The sequence below is a fragment of the Saccopteryx leptura genome, chromosome 1, assembly GCF_036850995.1.
Source record: "Saccopteryx leptura isolate mSacLep1 chromosome 1, mSacLep1_pri_phased_curated, whole genome shotgun sequence".
In the NCBI taxonomy this organism is placed as follows: domain Eukaryota; kingdom Metazoa; phylum Chordata; class Mammalia; order Chiroptera; family Emballonuridae; genus Saccopteryx; species Saccopteryx leptura.
Window position 1 is genome coordinate 149,979,503 of NC_089503.1, and position 18,531 is coordinate 149,998,033.

At 45.6% G+C, this 18,531-nt stretch overlaps 1 protein-coding gene across 1 annotated transcript in view; it reads left to right on the forward strand.

Moving 5' to 3' along the window:
* Window positions 1-13,955: 13,955 nt before the first annotated feature.
* The window catches only part of IL6ST (interleukin 6 cytokine family signal transducer), a 38,711-nt gene continuing 34,135 nt past the window's right edge, over window positions 13,956-18,531 (forward strand). The window contains exon 1 of the mRNA XM_066377638.1: window positions 13,956-14,088. The gene's annotated coding sequence lies outside the window, so the exon portion shown is untranslated. The remainder of the gene's footprint in view (window positions 14,089-18,531) is intronic.

The window sequence follows — 18,531 nt, forward strand, 5'->3', positions numbered from 1 at the left end:
CAACCGGCCAGGGCCCAAAGAGACTTTTAATGTAAGCAAACATGGCATTTGAACCTCATAGGACTCTATTTGCTATGAGTCACATGTTTGTCTCACTGGGGTTGAATAATAGTGTGTAAACATCCAACGCCTCACTCTAAAAATGTTATTATGCACTTTTTTCTTTAGTTAATCAGTATAAAGAGAAACCCAAATAATTACATGGTAGCTGTGTAAGTTTTTAAAAGAATTGCTTTTGTCTTATTGACCCTGACTTGAGTAGGCATGAGCAGCCCTAGCTTAAAGCATTCTGAGTTCTTCTGGCCCATTCAGTAGACCTCTGAAAGTTAACCCCAGACCTGGGAGACTGAACCTACCAAAGAAAAGGGTATGTGCCTAAGATTTCGGAGGTCTAAGATCTCAGCAAGCTTCTGGGCCACCTGTGGGAAGACTGTAGACCTCAGTGTCTCCAACGGAGAGTGATTTCTAGCTAAACTGCCCAGGACCATGACTGTTAAGGTCCTCCTAGTCCTTGGCCTAAATTTCCATGCTGAGACTCTCCTCCAGAGCAAGAACACATGAAATGCAAAGTCTCTCCACCTCATCCTGAGTACCTATAGGTAAAGGGCTCCCTGCCCCAACCAGCACCCACTGTATTAATCAACTTGGGTGTTGTAAAGCCAGGAGCCACGGCCACCATCACAGCCACCTGGCCCATGCAGGTTTGCATTTGATTTGGACAGTTGGTAATGAAACAATAGAGCCAAGAACTGGTGGGCCATCATCTTTATCCTAGCTTGCACCTGGCGGGCAAGAAATACACACAGTGGGAAAACACTTCCCTTTCCATTCAGGGCTCCCAAAGCCACTGACTTATCCGAGTTTCCTAGAATCAAAGGTTTCTAGCTCACCAGCCTTATTCACTTCTGTTCCCATCTCCTTCTCTCTGCACAAACTACACAAACTGGCTTCTCCTTCAGCACTCTGCCATCTTGGCTGCTTCTCTCCTCTCCTCCACGTGGCCTTTCTCTGCTCTCCTCTCTAATGCTAATGTTAGGAACTGAGAGAGAGCAAGCTCCCGTTCTGCCCCCATTTGATAGTGTAGAAATCAAAACCTTTAATCCAATATACATATAAGGAAGTCTCTGATACAAAGTCACTTATCTGAGGCATAATGGGATTCCTCATGAGAGTGCACCACCCCACATCAGACAATCAGTCAAGGGTTTGGGAAAAAGCTTAGTCTTAAAACTAAGCCTTAGGCTATAATGACCTGGCCTGCTTACAGCCTGTCCCCCATACCCAATGCAAACTATAAGCGAGCAAATATATATATCATATTTACAAACTTATTTGACCAACAGGTGTCATAACAAAAGGCCACAGACTGGGCAGCTTAAACAACAGAAATTTATTTTCTTGTAATCCCAGAGGCCAAGTGTCTGAGATCAGGTGCCAGGCAGCATGGACACTTTCTGGTGGGAGCCCTTTCTCTCTCTGTCTTCACGTGCATGCGCACGCACGTGCACACACACACGCACACACACACACGCACAGAGCAAGCTGTCCGGTGTCTCTTCTCATGAGGACTGTGGGACCAGGCACCACCTTTATGACCTCATTCAGTCTGGATTATCTCCTTAGAGGCCTTATCTCCCAATATAGCCATCTTGGGGGGTTAAGGCTTCAGTATATGATTTGAGGAGGGCACAAACATTCAGTTTATAAGAAGCCCCTTCCAGAATAAACTCCTGGTACCCAAGACTCTGGAATTTTCTGTCCAAAGAACCCAGGCCAACTTGCAGAACGTCTGTCTGGGACTTCCCTATAAACTGCCAGTTGGCACACGGCCACCACTGGGACACAATGGGGCAGGGCTGGGGTACACCTTGGGCCCTGAGGTTGGAGTCAGGAAGATGCTGGACATAGGAAGAGATGGGGAAACAGGGCTAGATCTTGTTCTCTCTGTACCTCTGACTTCTGGTGGGAGCCTCTGAGAATCCCACATTCTAACCTGGACTTCCAGGTGGTTATGAAGGTATATTTGGCAAGACAGGAGGATAGAAAATGTTTTATTGAATAGCTTTTTTAGCACGCTCTATAATGTTTACATATTTAAAATATGGTAGGTGGGCTTCATTTATATTCTGTGCTGGTGCCCGACAAGTGGGAAGAGCCAAATGGGTGGCATGGCGTGTGGTCCCAACTCTCTCTTGACAGTGTTTCAACTCCATCTCTGCTGAATTCGTCGATGCTGATCAAGCAGTGCAGTTCAGGGGTGTAATACTGGTCTGAATCCCCCTGTGACCAGGGTCCTGGCCCATCACTGTCAGATCCTGACAGGTGTTCCATGTCACAGTTCCTGTATCATACTATTAACTACTATTTAACCCAGGCTTGCTGTGTATCATTACTAGTCTAACACTTGGCCCATGTTAACTCACTTGATCCTTCCTGTAACCCCTAAAGAATATTATTACTCTCCTCATTTTATAATCGAGGAAATATAGACACAGGGAGATTAAGAAACCTGTCCAAGGTCACCCAGTGAATAGGTGGCAGAGCTAGGATTTGGATTGGACAGTTTGGTCTTAAAATCCTGCCCTTAACCATTGGGCTATAGCACCTCATGTAAGAGCTAATATTGATTGAGCATTCCCAACGGAGTGGACCCTGTGCTATTTGTTAATGCTATGAGGGAAGTAGTTATATTTTCTCCTTGAACCGGTGGGGAAACTGTACTTTAGGAAGATTAAGAACATCCACAGGTACACCCCTAACAAGCCAAACTGGGAGATTTGGACATAGGTATTCTGACTGCACGCATATGTTCTTATCTAGACCCATTCTGCTTGCTCAGTGACCGTTCCTTGAAGGCAGAGACACAGATGACGAGGAAAACCTGGACATGTCACTGGGTCAGAGTGTGACGGTTACCACAGAGGAAATTCATCTAGGCTTAGTGAAGAAACAGGCTGTTTTGAGTAAGATGGCAATTTGAGGAAGTTAAATGGATGGAGATTGCAGGTCGTGTTTCACATTGGGAAATAGACTTGCGTTTTTAGTTCCTGTGGCTTGATATGAAATCTCAGACTGAATCATGACTGCCACATTCTGACTTCAGGCATCTGGGTACTGTCCCAGCGAGATTTGTGCATTCCCCAGGGATGTAGGAGCTCATCTGTCAAAGTGAGCTCCAAAACAGCCTCACCGTGGGGTCTGTTTCAGCCTAATGCAGCATGTCTGATAATAGAATAAATGGCTGTGGGTGGAAGTTTGTCAGCTAGGAGGCTTCTCCTGTGACCCCCTAGCTCTGCCTGGGGACATTGCTCCAACCCTCCTCAATGTGATGGAAAGCTAGACCGGTGGTGATATGAATGAGGTCAGAAAATACGTTATTGCACCTCCCAGGATTCCTATCAGAAGGTTCTTTTGGAGTGAGAGGGGTCACTGAGGGACAAAAATGGACCTGAAAAAAACTTCACCGTTCTGCCCCAACTCTGATGACCACAGCAGTCTGGTATGACATTGTCCGTGTTATTGGCCTTGAGGACCAGTGGTTTTCATAGAGAGGTCTTGGCTCATGTGGCTTGAATTCTTTTCAAGCCTTTGTCTACTGCAGGGCTTTGTTTGCTGAAAGCAGTGTCTTTGAAAGTCCTGTTTGGTTATGGGGAAGAGCCTGCTTAGAGCAGGTTAAAATATAAACTCCTAGTCAACAGCAGAGAGAGCTTTAGCCCGAGGTGGGAGATCAACTGGAGGGGAAAGATGGCTGCCCGCATGCTGTGGCTTCCTGGAAGCAGCTTTCCTCTCAAAACCTCTGCCTTTAGCCCCAGGGCCCAGACTGTCAATGTCTGCATTTCCATCCTCACACTTTACATATATTGTCTAAACAGAGCCTTGTCTACACTCTTGCTTATAACTAGAAGACTCTCTTTATCAGAAAGGATAGGTATCTTACTCAATTATACTAAAATGACAAATTCAGAATACTATAGGTTAAGTTGGGACAGTAGGTCACAAATTAGTATGCATAAAAATCACCTGCAGGACTTCTTAAAACACAGGTTCCTGGTCCACACCCTGGGAGGTCCTGATTTAGTGGTTCAGGTCAGAACCAGCCAAGGAAGGACTCCAAAGCCTGTTTTCCACTGCACTATTGACACTCACTCCCTAAGTGACCAAGGGTAGGGTAACTAACTTCCTGATAGGTCAAGTTTGCTCATACAATGAGGAAAACACATTAATCTACCTATTGGAGGGGTATTGTGGGACCAAATAAATGTTTTCTTCCATAATCATAAAGGAAAAAGAGAAAAATGCTCATACAACAGCTCTAGTCTTTAGATTAGAAAATACTGCCATGTTTAGCTTCATAATATATCTAGGCATTTAATTCTACCTCTATGAATACCCAGGGAGGGATTCTAGAGTTAATAATTCTATAACTTTAACTCATGCACATATAATTCACCCTTCTGCATAACAAGCAGTCCACCAATATCTGTCCACCAAATGATGGCTGATTCATCATTGATTAAGTAAATGCATTTTGAAAAATCAATATACTGCTAATAAATAGAATCACAAGCTGTTATTCCACCTGAATAACACAGTGACTACTTCCTCAGCTAAATTAATTACCATTGTCTATTACAACCGTGCATTGGCGATATTAACTAAATGAGATATGTAATAAACTCTAAATTAAACACTTCATTCATGGCTGGGCTTGAGGAAGCAGAAAAAGAAAAAGTGACAATCATGTTCGTGAGGTCCTGTCCTTTTTGTGACCAGAGGAGCATAGTCCCCCAAACCCCTGTCCTGCTCTACATTTTCTTGTTTTTATAGCATTTAGCACCTTCCAACACAGTTTATAATTGATATATATATTACGTAAACTAACTGGCTCTTGGAGTTCACATCTATGTGGTAAATATCAGTTTTCTTGAAACGTCTCCATTTTTTTCACGTGGTCTCAGATGTGGTAATCCAAGCGCCTGGCTGTTGACAGGGCCCAGGATGAAGCTCAGCTAAAAAAAATATGCAGATTTTAGGCTACTGTAAATTTAACGTGTACATAATAATGTGTTTTCTGAAAAATCCAAAACCAATATAACAGGTATAGCCTACAAGAAGAGAAAAAAATCCAGCTCATAGAAATAACATCTTCATGTATTTTACATTAAGCAGAGTTCTGGACAACATTCCACAATGTCATGAGACAAACCAAAGCTGGAGGGGTCACAAACTGGGCCATCTGGACAGAAATCTGGAAATCCTATCAGATAAAGAAACAATGGAACTCACTGAGAATTTTCACTTGAAAGAATCTTAGGTATTTAGGATGGGCATGCTGACCGAAAGTTGGGTATAGTAAAGGTAATACATACAGTCGGTCTGAGCTAGAACAAAAAAAAGCATCGTAGACTGGGTCGCCTAAATAACAGAAATTAATCTCTCACGGTTCTGGAGGGTGGAGGTCCAAGATCAAGGAGCCAGCCTACACAGTTTCTGGTGAGAGTGCTTTTCCCGGCTTGCGGGTTCTCCTGCGTCCTCACCGGGCCTTTCCTCTGCGCGTGCTGCGGGGAGAGAGAATGATCTCTCTTTCTTCCTCTCCTGTACGGCCCCCAGTTTATCAGATTAGGGCCTACACTAATGACTTTATTTAATCTTTATTGCCTCCTCAAATCCCTCTCCAAACCCAGTCACCTTGGGGCTATAGCTTGAATGTGGGATTTGGGGAAGACACGATTCAGTCCACAGCATAGCCCACGGTCCTCTAAGGGAGACATACTGGAAGATGTTGTAACTCACTGTTAGGAAGCTTTCTAGGTAAAGCTGTCCAACAAAGGAACCGATTGTGCTATCTCTGAGGCTGTGGCCCTCCTATTACTGGAAGTAGTCACTCCATTTAAGAAAGCATCTCTCGGTCCTGGCCGGGTAGCTCAGCTGGTTACAGTGTTTCCTGATAACGCCAAGGTTGTGGGTTCGATCCTGGGTTAGGCCACATACAAGAAGTAACCAATGAATGCATAACTAAGTGGAACAACAAAGCAATCTCTCTCTCTCTTTGTCTCTCCCTCTCCCCCAATACACACACCATAAAATCAATTGGAAACAAACAAACAAACATATCTCTTTGTGATGTTGGGGAGGAGAACCCTACTATGAATGGAAATATAGAACAGAAGACTGCTAGGGTCATTCCCATTCAAATATTTTACCATATTTAAACTTCAAAATGTGGCTATTCTACCAGATGCACCCCCAAACAGTCCTCTCAAAGGACTGAAACCATATGTAGTCATTCTGGCATAGGAAGAAAAGGCTAGTAAAAGGCTTCGAACAACAACAACTTCAAACAATTTTGGACTAAGTGAAATTTCACAACTCTTGGTTTTGCAAAGAACAATGCGGTATCTGTGATTCTCATCAGGGTTTTGCTTCGGTTCATGATTTTGTGTGTGTTTCATTAAACTCTTAAACTGCATCCTCAGAACTGCTTCTTATCCATTTGTAAAGAAAATGAAAGAGGTAAAATCTGATTCCATGAATAAGATCAAAGGTGCCTAATGTGTAAGACCATTTCAAACTTAAGTTTTTGTTAACCTTTAGGTAAAAAAATCTAAAAAAACCCAAAATACCCAAAACAAAAAAACACTACATTAAGAAAGAAAAACAGGAATATTCTTTCACGGCTTTTCTTCCAGAAATTACACGGCCTCTTACTATGACTCCAGATGTGATAAATTTTCAATAAAAACTTTCAGTTCTGGGTAAACCAGAAATACTTGGCAACCGACACTAGTTATTAATTATGAACTCTGTTTTACTGTGAGCATTGTCAAAGTTTTTAAAATATGATATTTCAGCTTACTACAAAATATATTTCACATTTTTATAAAAACTAAGTCATAAAATGAGGTGCAATCGATTAATTAGTATTTAGTAAAATGGATTATTCTGTTAAGAATGTTCAAGAAGCCTGACCTGTGGTGGCGCAGTGGGTAAGGCGTCGACCTGGAATGCAGAGGTCCCCAGTTCAAAACCCTGGGCTTGCCCAGTCAAGGCACATATGAGAAGCAACTACTACTGTGAGTTGATGCTTCTTGCTCTTCCCCCCACCAACTCTCTCTCTCCTCTCTGTAAAATCAATAAATTAAACCTCAAAAACAAAACAAAAAAAACCAGGAATCTTAAACGAAAGATATCAAAAACTACGTATATTATGAATAGAGACTAGTTTCCATATAAATTCAGAGCAACGCTCCAAACACACATTAGTCAGGATGCAACAGCATAAAATATGGTTGATCCTGATTCTTTCTCTCTCTCTTTTAGATACTTGGACAGGGGACTAAGATTGGAACACACATTTTATTGCTGAATCCCGAGCTCACTTGCAGAGAAGGGTCAGTGACTTGAACTTCAAGTACCTTATGGTAAAGTAACAATGTAATTTATGAGAAAATGACCAATGGCACTTTGAGAGTGAAATGGGACTTAACTACGGGGCTCAACAGACAGAAACAGGAACTGTGGTGGGACATTGAGGTTGATGCCCCGACCTCCTTTCCACCGTGGGTGATTATCCTAACACGGTGATCCTTAAACTGTGGTTCTCCCCACTCCTAAAAGGACTAGCATCATGCAACACCTGGTTAGCCCCCAGACCTACTAAATTGGAGACCCCAGGGCAGGACAGGGCCACGATGCCTTTTTATGTGCCCAGGTTGTTCCGATGCAGGCTCAAGTCTGAGACCCCCTGGTGAAAGCCAGTCACAACATTCCATTTCCTTCATCAGGGATGGGGGTTGGGACAGGCAGGCAGGAAGCGGTCCGAGCCAATGAAATACAAAGAGAGGCCAGTCTGGGATTTCTGGGAAAGAGAAACTCTCATTGGATGTGAACCAGGGTGCACACTGCCGGACCGCTGAGGAGGAAGACCCCGTGAACCAGAGCAGAAACTAGGAGAAAACCTCGCCCTGGGGCTGCTCCATCAATCAACCCAGAAGCCCACCACCCTCTGGGCTAGTGAAAAAATTCATGTGTGGAAGCCTTTTCTGTGTGCACTAGCTGAGGGCGTCCTCACACCCCGTTCTCATCCTCACTTGTCCTGAGCCTAACTTTGCACTACACCTGCTCCCACAACGCCCTCCTGTCTCATGGTTTCCCCTTCAATCCCACAGCTTTTCACGTAGCCCAATCCCACCAAAGTCCAATTCAGTCCTTCTTTCATGCCAGTCCCCCTGACAGCTTTACCCTAAGCAGTCTCCTCCTCCAAAAATTCAGTTTCACTTGCTTTCTGAGCCACTGATCTGTTTTCAACATATATTGCCTTCTGCCACCTTCTCTCAAGTCTAAGAACCTGGCACCTGGTATTGAGTATGGCATTGCAGGGGTGTTCAGGAAATACTTGCCACAGATAGCAATTCCATTGATCTGTGGAGATGAGGTATTTGGTGTTCTAGCACAGCCACTGCCCCCTAAATCCAGGTCACAGACGTTCCTCGGCCAGGACCACCCCATCAAACCCTGTCCTAATGACAACCCTAATCCTACTGTGGTCTAACACTAGACCTAGACAACATTATGACCTCGATTAGCCAGAGTCTGTAGGAGCAAAATGATACAGCTTACCAGATAAATGCTTGGTCCCCTGCACAGAACAAGGACATCACTGTGCTGAGGAGAATCTATGTCCCTGTAGGAAATGGGGCTGCCAGACCATCATGAGCATGTGGCCCTGTCTCTGCATTGGCTCTTTGGAAACTGGCTGCCACCAGTGGGGTGGTGTTTGGTGGCAGGAAGCTGGGAGTGAACATGAACCAGAGGTTACTCTGCCTTCTAAGAAGACAATAGAGCTAAGTGTTTGAGGATGTGGGTTTTAGACTCAGACCACCAGGACTCGATTTTTGGTGAAGACAGCTGCCTACTTATAATCGTGTTCAAGTTATTTGACTTCTCTGACTCCGTTTCCTTGTCTGTCACATGGGGGTAAACATCATACCTACTTCATTTTCAGACACAAGGATAAAGAAAGATCTTGTATATAAACTTAGTGCCATGCCTGGCACATAGGAAGCACTCAGCACGTGGTGGTTGTTGCTAGTGACTCAATCTCTCTATCAGTTAGCTCTGGCTTCCCTCTGCCCCATGGTGTGGGAGGTGAGGGGCCTTAGGTTCACGGCTGATAGGCAGGGGAGTAAATGCAGAGGAAAGACAGTAAAATGGAGTCTCAAGCGCAGTTAGAGAGCAGGCTTTGCCCTGCTGTTCTGCCTGCCCAGCAGCTGTGGTTTAACACCAGCATCCTCCTTCATACCACACTTCCCACACCACCTTCCCAACCCTTCGCCTTATCAGTGGGACCAACAGTCCCACACTCAGCTAGATAGAGCTGCGGTTGATGTGAACAGTGTGCTTTGCTGGTGCTTTACCATTCAGAAAGCCCTTTCCTATCTTTCTCTCTTTTGGCCCTGAGACCATCCTTGCGTGGTAGCCAGGGACTGTCTTTCCGTATCCCACTGTGCTCACGAGGGAGGTGACATTCAGAGCAATTAGGTGACCAGCCAAAGGCGGCATGGTCAGGAATGTACTGAGCCAGACTCAGAGATGATCTGACTCCAACTCAGTCGTCTGCCCACCCTCTTCACAGTGCATGAAATGAAGTTTGACAAAGAAAAGTAGAATGTGTACATTCTACATGTGAGAGTATTTCAGCCAAACGTAAGAGAAGGAAGAACTTCTCACCTCCCTCCCCATGATCCCTGGCTTAAAGTTCATATGTGTATATGGTCCCTCCCCCCCCCCACCAAAAAGGAGGATAAGTCTGTCTTTCAGTTAGTTACCCAAAAGTAGTTATTGTCATGCCTTAACCCTAAGTCGTAAACACATCCTATGTAACATTAGTGTTATGCCCAAATCTCTACTTCTTATTTATGTTCCAACTGGAGTTTTCATATTTGACTTGTTGAATGAAGTCAGAGTCTGGAGGCTTCAGCTAGAAACAGATGATAAAGATTCACTTAAGAATCTTGGAGTTTGCAAACTATGAACACAGCTAAGCAAAAGCTCTGTTTTCCAAAGAGGAGACTTAGAGGTTCTTATAGTAAAATTATGTTCTTGAGAATTCAGTGCTGCCTTCTTAGCTGTAGGATTACCTTTTCCCCTTGAGACAGACACACATTTGCCTCAGCTATTATTTGATACAATTAGTACTGCATGTTTATACAAATCCCAGAAGAGGGGCTAGGACTTCTTCATTATACAAAACCTACAGAAGGAGTATTTAAAAATATATATCATGTTGGTACTTTCTCACCTATCTGCTTTTAGTGGAACTATCCAACTTGGAGCCAAGGAATCTACTTGTAACTGAAGGGTGCTTGTTCAAATGCGGGTCAACCAGGGAGAGCTCCTGCTTCTGTAGTGGTCGTACCAGAGTTCACAGCAGCCGAGGATGGTCAGGCTCCTTGAGATGGTGTTCTGGAGCTAGTCCTTGCAATGCCAAAGCTGCCTGCCATCCCCATACCTGACTTCCTTCCCTACGTGTCTGGGCACAGGAATCCCCTAATTGCTGCTCCCACGTCTGCACTGGCCTTGCCCTCTCTGCAGACAAGCTCCCTGAGAGACAGGGCAAAGCAAGGTGGCCAGCCCAGGGCCCTCTGACAGGGTTCCTGGAGGTCCAGAGAAATGTGAAGCCAGACTCCCTCACCTCAATTTGCATCTGTTTAATCTTTATACAGAGCAGCTTATCTCATGGTGAACTCTTGCTCTACTGTAGTTACTCAGTAAGATGAAATAAAATAAGCAGATACTAGTAACATGAAGAAGTTTCTGCTAATGTCTCAATTTTAAAATGGTAGCTGTAAAACAAGGATGTCAGATTAGAAGTCAGAATAGTGATCACCAATGGTCTTCCAACAATGAGGAATGGGAGGGGACTTCGGGGGTTCTGGTGATGGTGTGTTTCTCAATGTTGATGCAAGTGTCATGGCTGTGTTCAGTTTGTGAAAAAATTTCAAGTTGTACTTTTATGGTATGCTCTGTCTTTCTGAGTATTTATTATTCTTCAGTAACATTTTTGAAATGGAGACATAATGTTGCTTAGTTCTCTTGCTTTGAAGTGAATTTTTCCTGTTTTCTAGCTTGGAACTTTAGTTACACTTTAAGTTCATGGTTCATCTCAAACTTATTTTCCTAACTGGATTGCAATGTGGTTTAACTGCTGCATTTGGAGATGTATATTGAATCACATACTTTTAAGTGTTTGGTGAATTAGAGGCTATTAGGTTACAAAAGTTTTAACATCTACAGAAAGGCTGTCTCCCACTCACCACTGAGTTAATTTTATATTTTTCTAAGGCATTTTATGCTACTAATGAAAAAGATAAAACTAGGGGACTGAAGTTGCTAGCAGTAGAACCAAGCACACAGAAGGAGGAATATTTTTAAAAGAATAAAAGTCATTTTTCCTTTCACACAGTAGAAAAGGATAAATCTACAGTTGCCTCCTAAAATGGAGAAAAATTAAGGATGCTGACAAATAATGATCTTGGCTTTTCCAGGGATTAATGAAACAAGAATAAGCACTGGGGTGGAGTTGGTAGTTCAAGGAAAAGGGAAATAGTTAGGAAATGACATGGCCCCAGTAAACATGGCTGAAGGTCAAGGAAATTGAAGGTACTAGTCTGAGTGCAGTTAAATGATTGACAGGCGTTCTCACCCTTAGGAAGTAGGTAGGAAATAACTGATAAGCGTTGAGAACAAACCCTGGAGGTCACTGAGGACAAGTTGCAGGCTCAGTGGGAGCAAGGGGGACAGGAGGGGTGGGTGGCTGTGGGGAGAGAGGGCAATTCACAAGCCAAAATTTTGCAGGTGCCATCAACTCATCTGATGACTGGATTCAAGGTGTGGCTGCATCTGTGGGTTTCGGATACAGGATTGAAGTTGAAGATCCTCGGTGAAGAGGAGAATGAGAAACTGTGAGGTCAGGGTGCTAATTGAATCATTATTATGAATGCTGAAATCATTAAGTTGATGCAGAACATGGGGATAGTTCCAAGGTTGACACAGAGTTTCAGAAACATAATTGGACACAGGAAAGGAAGCAAATGGTGCCCTGTGGTCAGGGCCACATTTAAGCAAATAGCAAGGCAGGCAAAGTTTGCCTTCAACCACTTATCGCCTTTGTTCTGTAGCATCTCCCCATCCCCTGGCTTTGTTCACCTACTCTCCAATAACGCGAGTCCTCACCTTGCCCTCTCTGCTTTTTTAACTATCTAAAATCCAAGCTGGTGCCAAGGCATAAATGGAAAGTTCTCTTCCCCACTTCTCTTTGCATTTGGCAGGGCTTTCCGAGGACACATCCTTCCCCTGAAAGTGGTCACTTCAGATCCAAATACCCTACAGATGTGTCTGCAAAGTTATTAAATTCCAGCTGAGGGGAGAAGCATTCTAGCTGTTCTGAAAAATCCTTCTCCAATCAGTTCCTTCTTTTAGCCTAGGATTTTTAACCACCCCCACAGAATGTGTTTATCTTAGAGGTTAGGGCTAACACAATACAAGTGTATCCACTAAAAGGCTAACTCAGTTCTTTGCTTGTCTGACCAAGGTGCTGTGACTGATTAATCCCCCACGTGCCAGAGAATGTCACTGTTTCCAACATACCCTGTGATGCAAAAAGTTTGAGAGGTATTGACATAGTCCACATTCAATAATGCAATCAGCTGATATTTATTTAACATCTAATCTACTACATGGGAGTACTTCATGTATTTAACTCATTGAACCCTTGCAGCAATCCGATTAGGTCGTTACCAGTATTCCTTTGCAGGTGGAAACATTGCTCAAGGTCACAGACACGGGAAATAGTAGGATTTAAATCCAGGCAATTTGAAGTCATAAGATACACTTAACCAGAAGACACTGCCCCCAAATACATCTTTGCTAGATTTAAAAAGTTAGCTTTGAAACAGACACCCCTAAAAAGGGCAGAGCAGCCAGAGCTGAACGCTGGGGGCTCTCTATGCAACCTGGTTCCCCAAGCTTCCCTGGGACCTCTTTCCCACCAGGCACACAGCAGGTCCACCTCTCTGTGTCTTTTAAAAATGACCTAAGAAATCATAATTTGGTCTGGGTTTTACTCTTGAGTCCTCAATATAACGAAGGACCTTATAATGATGTTAATATTTGGGTATAATCTGTTCCAGTCCATTAAACCATTGCTGCCTTCCTATCATTCTTGCACACGAGACCCTGGCTCCTACACACACACACACACACACACACACACACACACACACACACACACACAGTTCAGTGGGCCTGCAGGTCCGTGTACCGGCGGGGGCGAGGTTGGAGGGGCGGGCGTGGGACCAGGCTGGTTCTTTCTCTGAGTTTGTCACCGATCGGGAGGCGCGACCGCAAAGACCGTGGTCTCCGGCGCCCCCCAACCCCGAGTCCCCGCCGAATACCGCCCGAACTCCTAAAAGGAGGCTCATGGCTCGTTTCCCAGTACCGCAGCGAAGCCGCGGCCGCCGCCGTCTGCGGCCGCCGAGCCCTTCACGTCCCCCGGGTAGCCGCGTCCTTCCCCAGGGGACGCGGCGGTTCTTCGGGCAAGCCGAGGAGCCGCGGCATACGAGCAGGGCGGCGGCGGTGACACGCGGGTCCCGGCGCCGCACGCAGACACAGGACATCCCGGTCCTCGGCCCGCACGGGGGCGGGAGGTGGGACCCGCCGCTCCCAGCCACTTGGGCGACGCCAGAATCCGGGACACCGGGAGCTGCGTTACGGGAATCGCGGCCGCCAGGCCCCGCCCCCCACCGTGAACTGCCGTCGGGCCAATGGCCGGGCGCGCCGGACCCGCGGCGGCCAATCTGCGCGCAGGGCCCCGCTGGGCCCCGGGGGCGGAGCCGGAGCGCACGGCCCGCCCGGGAGGAGGGCCGCGTGTCGCGTCTGTGGGGAGGATTGCGCGCGCCGGAGCGGACGACGAGCGGGACGCCGGGCACAGTCGCGTGGGAGGCCGTGGCCGCCCTGCCGACCGGCCGGCCGGGGCCTGGCGCCGCGGGGACGCGGCTGCGGACACCCGAGAGCGAGGCGCCACAGGAGGTGAGGGGCCGTGGCCGAACGCGGGGCTGCGCCGCGGGAGGGCGAGGGCGCGGCGGGACGGGAGGGCGGCGTCCCTGCCGCGCGACCCGAGGTCCTGGTCCCCGTCGGGAAGTCCCCGCATTCCTTCGTCCCGATCCAGCCGCGTCCGACTCGGAGCCCGCAGCTTTGTCCCCGGGAATCTAGGAGCCGAGCGCGCACCCTCCGTGCGACGTTCAAACACACTCACCAAACCACCGATACACACGACATACACGCAATCACTCGCCAACACACACACAACAAACAGCAAACTCACACTCACCAAACACCAACACACACAAACACAAGCCAGACACACTCACCAGCCCACCACACACACCAACACAGCAGTTACACACCAAACACCATCACAGACCCAGAACACACACAACAGAGGCCACTCACCAGCCCACCACACACACACACAACGAACAGCAAACTCACACTCACCAAACACCATCACACACACAGTCACCAGCACACTCCCACACTTACCAACACATCAAACACACAGTCACAACTCCCTTGTGGGTCGGCCTCTTTCGGTCAAAATCCCCCTCTTCCTTCCCAGGCCGCCCGCTCCGTGTTTCCCCTTAAACTGCTGGATACTGGGCCGCGCTCTTCCCGGAGGTCCCTGACCAGGCGCTCCCCGCGCGCCTCGGGGCTCAGAGCCTCCGTCTGAGCCAGTGAAACGGGCCCCGGTTCGGTTCGGTTCGGGGAGTTTGCGTAGTGTTGCAGCGAGTGGACCGCGTAAAACCGAGCGGCCCCAGGTGAATCTTCTGCTGGGCGTGAACGCGCGTCTCAGCGGACTGGCTGCGCGCTGAGCGGCTTTGAACTTGACGCGACCGGCTCAGAGCCCTGTGCATTGTCTGCATTTCTTGCAGTAGGGGTAATTCCTGTTTGGGAGTGTTTTGGAACTAGGCGCTGGAATACATACAGCATGATAGAACTGGCTTGCTGCGGAGTGAAATTGTGCTTTACAACTCTTGTCTTTTGGGGATAATTTTGAACACTTGTTTTTCATCACGAGTGGAAGGAAACAATGACGATGGAGAAAGTGTTGGGAAAGCAGGGTCAGGTTTCTAGTGGAGTTTTCTCCTCGTCTCAAGTCTGGATTGTTGACGATTCTGTACGTGTTTAATTTTTTCACAGGTAATTTAGAATACTATAAATACTGCGGCCAGATAATTTAATACCTTTTCTTATGCAATTAAAAAACTGTGTTCACGGTTCTCATTTTTATTTAAGAATTTCAGTGTTTTCAGTTTATTTTAAAATTTTCCCCAAGGCATTTGTACTTCAGCCAACAGTTGAGGTGAATGTCATTATCCTGCACCTGTGCATTAGGTGTTACAGTGCTTTCTCTCTGTGGAGTAGAAAACTGAGTCTGTGTCCCTGTAAAACTAGCTCTCTGTTGCTCCCAAGTGTGCACATTATGCTGACACACTTTCCCTAAAGTATCAGCTGCTGCCACAGTTTGGTTTGGAAGGTTAGGGACTCCTGACTCCTGCAGGAAGATTGTTTTCCCTGAAGCTGTTTGAGACCCTGTGCTTATGAGAGTCAGAATGCCCAATAAGGTCCGTTTGCAGCTTTGCTCCTGGAGAAGGCTGCGTTGTTCTGTCTGCTCCGTTTCTCTGATTGCAGGGACAGTGTGATCCGAGCGGAAGTGTCCAGAGCTTTATTATTTTGCACTACAAATACTAAGCACTGACTACTTACTGGCTGTAGGAGCTCACAGAGATGTGAGAGGTCAGCTTGCACTTATAGAAATTGGGTTGACAAACACAAACAATTGCAGAGCGATACAGAAAATGCTACAGATATTTAAAATAGGGAGTGGTCATTTAAGCCTTGGCATGATCAAAGGATTTACCAGAGGACAGCTTTGAAACCTGGGTAAGATTTAGATCAAGGGAAAAGTGAAGGGAGCCCATTCCAAATAGAGGTCTGTGCAGAAAGAGCCATACATCAGAAATAACCATAATGAACGTGACCCTAATGAGTGGTAGATCCAAAATTCATACCTAGAGACAGTCTGACTTCAGACTCTCGGCTCAGCTGTGATGCTGTACTGCCTCTTCAGGTGGTACACTTGAGTGGCAGAACACTCCAGTCAATGGAATAATACCAGAAGATCGTTTAAAACCACTTTTACTTGTCTGTATGTGCCTTGGAGATTCTGAGGGTATCAATACATAAAACAAGTAATTACAGTTCAGTATTATGAATCTAGTTAGTTGTACGAGTACATTGGGAGCAAAAATGCTTGTGAGAATGGCAGGAAATTCCACAACGAAGATGTTTCATCTGAGTTATAAACATTGCAAAGCAGAGTCCAGGAAAAGATCATAGAGCAGGGAATGGTGTATGTCAGAGCCCAAACTCTGAAATCACAGTGTTGAGAAAGCCTCCTAGTTTGCTGTGGCTTGTGCTGAGACTGGGGGTGGCTGATGGGGAATGCTGAAAGGTCAGACCAAATTGTGAATGGCGTGGGGGAGGTCAGGTACCGTAAGGAGCTTAAGTATTTGCTTTGCATTTGGGAAATGCAAAAATAATTCTGCATGATTGGAGTAAAAACCAGATTGCTTGCTATCCTCTGTAGAGGTATAGTCAGAGGTGGATTTAATGACAGGTGCACCAGGCCGCGGGCTCTGGACCCCAACTTCTGAAGGGCCCCGCAAAACCCCAACTTTACACTTTTTTCTAATGACACCAAGTATGGTTTCATATGTGTACTTTTAACATTAATAGTACATAATACTTTTTATTTACTTAAAAATATGGTTAACACGTATTTTTATTTTCCCTGCCTCTTTCTTTTAGGGGGCCCAATATTTTCTTCTGCGCCTGGGGCCTCAACCGACCTTAATCTGCTTCTGGGTATAGGTGGTGCATTAGCTCTAGGGAAGAGTCTCTGAGTAGAGGGTATTTTTTGGACTAGACTTTAATAATTGGAGAAGGTAGTTTGGACAGGCACACTGAAGTGAAATTTTTAGGTTCTTAAATAGCTGAAATGGTTGGCATTCTTCACCCTTTAAAAGGCTTCAGGGAAAAGAGTGACAACTTGAATGTTTTAGAGAGATTTACCCAGCAAAAATGTTCAGAGTGGTTTGGAGGGAGCAAGGAAGCAAGTGTAAATAGTGAGGTGATTTAAGCTAAATCAGGTTGGTCGTGATGAGGGTAGAAGAGAAGAGGCAATTAGGAGAGACATGAGAGAAGACTGGAAAAGACTTGTAGCTGAGAAGAGCTGGGGTGTAATGGATGGGTAGGGACAACATGGACCCCATTGGCATAGGCAGTTCAAGAATGGGGGTGTTCTTTTAGACGGGCGGTGGGGGGAGGGGACAGATAAGCTGCATTCTACAGAAAGGTGCATGCATTTTTACGTATAGATGTGTCACATGCATGACCACGTGTGTTGTTTTCAGACCTGTTCAATTTATTTCTGTCAGAGACAATATTCAAGACGGTGGTACAGAACTGAAATTTTTAAAAAAAGAAAGGGTCTCAGCCAGAATTATTGAAATTATTTTGTTTGAAGGTAATAGGTGACATCTTAAGTCTTCAGGGAAGTTGGTATTTTAAAATAGATGCCAAATATTTTTGGGTTCATGCCTAGCCAGGAGATAAAACCTAGCCGAGAATTCAGTGAAGGAGACAGTGAAATAGATCAAGGAAGGAATTCAACCACGTGATTTAGTGCCATAGAAACCAAGAAATTCAAGAAGCAGAGCTCTGGTCAGCAGTGTGGAAGGCTTCAGAAACACTTCTGATAGATTCATCATGGCTACAGTTGCTTTATCATTCTGTGTCTGTCTAGTGTATATCTTAGAGTTCATGAGAATTAAGTTAGCCGATTGATCATGAATAACAGTGCACCCTCCATCTATGGAAATGGAGTGTAGATTGTTTTAAAGCTGCATGCCTACGTATCCAGAGCCATTCATTCCTTTTGGCACAGTAAATCTGTTGCTGTGTTAAAATTTGAAAATTCTGCCTCCAAATGATTGTTTTCAGTTTCCTCACACTAATAGTTTCATCCTTTGCTCTAAGGTGGATTGGTTTCATCGTTGCTTCTCAATAGTGCATTCCGTATTGGTCTTCAGTAGGTCTGTTTTTGTTTGCATGTTCTGGTGTGCGTATTCCCTGCCCCAAACCCCTAACCTAAAGTAAACTCAAACCCAAAGCTGTGTTTCCCAGAGCACAGCTCTCTTGTGTAGACTGGCATGCTCTGGGTAGCCTTCAGTTGACAATTAGAGTCAAAGGTGATGATATACAGCTCGTGTGTGTGCTATTACTGGTGTATAGGAGAGCTCTGTTTTTTTATCTTTTATTTAACCATTATGTTCAACTCACAAGAGACCAAATAGTTTGGCGTTTGGTTCTCCTTTATTTATTTCTGAGAGAGAGAGAGAGAGAGAGAGG